This window comes from Aplysia californica, unplaced genomic scaffold (genome assembly GCF_000002075.1).
Source record: "Aplysia californica isolate F4 #8 unplaced genomic scaffold, AplCal3.0 scaffold00109, whole genome shotgun sequence".
Lineage (NCBI taxonomy): Eukaryota > Metazoa > Mollusca > Gastropoda > Aplysiida > Aplysiidae > Aplysia > Aplysia californica.
This window is the reverse complement of record NW_004797379.1, coordinates 494,963-497,780: the sequence shown is the minus strand read 5'-3', so window position 1 is coordinate 497,780 and position 2,818 is coordinate 494,963.

Genomic DNA, 2,818 nt, shown 5'->3' with positions numbered 1-2,818 from the left:
TGCAGCGCCATCTGAAGCAAAGAGCATACTTCCTGCGGACACTTTTTTGGCTGAGTGGCCCATCTTGTTATGCACTATCATTGTTTGTAACCAGTTTTACCACTAAAAAGCGTCATTGATGAGCTGTGACGAAACCCATATACGTATGCAATATATGTGTGGGAATCGGGAATTGCTGTGAACAATTCCATTTTCCGCGTGAAGGAGTTTTTAGCCTTTTATATAAATTTATGAAGAACGGTTTTTTAATCGAGCCTCAGTTGTTGTTGAAAAATGTGATTAAGTTAAGACAAATTGATACAACCCGATGTGCAAAGTCAAGTGACACTGATTCACCCGTTAAAGAGATATTTGAGGATAAGTCGCGCCACGAATTTTTGACCGTACTATAGTAATAATCCACTCACGAACAGAGAGATACAAGGTCTCCACCCTCGTTCTCGGTGTCAGTGGGAGCTCGGTCGTCATCAAACGACATAAAACCTGGCGGGAACGGGCCAGATTGGGGGGCGGGGTGAAGCATCAGGGGGCGGCCCACCTGGAGAGAAGAGTATAATATCGGTCTGGTATGTTTTTAGTTTTAGTAAGAATTTTACGGCACTTATAACAGAATACGTCATGCAAATGCAGAAGATTAGAGTTTTAATAAAATATGTCAAAACATGAGTGCCGAAGATTAGAGTTGTAACATTATAAATCATCTGGAGATTAGAGTAATTGCTATTAGAGAGTTTAGTTTTAGTAAGAGGTATACGGCATTAATAACAAAAACGTCAAATAAGTGTCGGATAATAAAATTATAACAAAGTGAGTCATATAAGTGCCGAAGATTAGAATTGTAACAAAATACGCCAAAAAGAGACAAAGAAGAGAGTTTAGTTTTAGTTTTAGTTAGAGTTTGACGGCACTTGTAACAAAATACGTCACATTTGTGCAGAAGATTAGGGATGTAATTACAAAGTTTGGTTTTTGTGAGTGTTTAGTTTTATTTGCACTCGTAACACAAGATTAAAGATGTTACAAGAGCGTACCAAACACAAAAAGAAGGAGGAGATATAAGGACGATGGATGTTTGGTGAGCACCCACTTTACTAAAGATTTAATACTTGCAGAATAGAATACGGAGAGATGAGATTGATAGTTTTTACCATACCAGAGTGCCCACCAACTTCTCAGTTTAGACATTTAATGCCCCTTTCAACACTGTAGGCTACTGCTTTTTATTCTTATCTATTGCTACCTGTAATAAGCGGTCAGAGCGTATACTTGTATCGGATATGGCGCTATATAAATGCAATCTATCATTATTAAGCGCTCATAGTTATTACTCGTATGGGATAGAGCGCTATATAAATGCAATCTATCATTATCAAGCGCTCATAGTTATTACTCGTATGGGATAGAGCGCTATAAATGCAATGAATTATCATTTGAGAGTCGGGATCCCGAATTTAATGCCCATCTCCGATATCACCGAATCGAATGTAATAAGACCTATATAGAAACTGTCTAATACAAACTCAAGTTCAAGATGCCCCAGGTTTCGAATCAGTGTCAGCCGCTCCATAGTCTAGCTGAGTTATTGTACGTCCTTTGTATTATGGTTCAACTGGGGGCTGGAGTGGTCAAGTTGTGTGTGTGTGCGTGTGTGTGTGTGTGTGTGTGTGTGTGTGTGTGTGTGTGTGTCACAGAGCTCGCAACTGCATAAGGTCATAAGAGCGCGCGGGACACGTTTAACATATTATTCAGTTGGTAGAAAATTTTGAATTTCGCCCGGATGGCGGCCGAAGCCTACTCTTATCGATTTTGGACTACCAAGGGATCTTAAATGAGCGCAAATTGCACTCAGGACCTCTGAGATTTTTCGCCATTATACGAGAAGGTAAGGTGTAGATCTTACCTACCATAAGACCAGGAGTGTGGTTGAAAGACAAGAGTAAGAAGGAGTCAAGGAGTAGTCAGGATCCCAGAGGAGGGGACAAAGGAGGTGTGGGTGTGGGAGCAAAAAATGGAAGCAAAAGCAGACGACAGAACATTGTTATAGAGCATGAATGATGTGAAAGGAGAACATTTTAGAGAAGAAAATTTTCGTCGCTATCCGGATTCAAATCCGGGACCTATTGAATGAGAGGTGAACACCTTAACTTTTAGACAACGAGAGCCCCAAGTGGTTAAAGTGAGTAGTGAGTTCAGACACAAAAGTAATGTCAAGGAAGAGTCTGTGACACGAAGTTCAAGTGGGTGGTCACTGGGGTGTATCCTCGAGCAAGACATGACAACCCCGTCAAAAAAAGAAAAACTAAAAAACCCCAAAACAAACAAGAACATATAAAAACAGGTCTCTCTCTCTCTCTCTCTCTCTCTCTCTCTCTCTCTCTCTCTCTCTCTCTCTCTCTCTCTCTCTCTCTCTCTCTCTTTCAGTCACACACACACACACACACACACACATGCACACACGTGACACACACACAGTTTTCCCCAAGCTTCTTCGCTTTGTGTGCTGTCCCCGTGGTTTTATGCACCCCGCATAATTTAGCCAAATTTGATCGTTTTTTGCATAATTTCTTATTATTATCCTTTATCATTCTTTGTTAAAATTAACAGAATCGCATAATTTCACATTTTTTGGCTCAGTTTGCATAATTTCAGAATATTTTTGTTGTTGTTGCATAAAACGACGGGGACTGTAGGTCTATGTGCCTCAAGCTGATCCAACACAGTTCAAGTCTCATGTAGGCCTTGGACTCAAGCCTCCTCTCTCATTTTATTGCACCTGCCTGATCTCTCTCTCTCTCTCTCTCTCTCTCTCTCTCTCTCT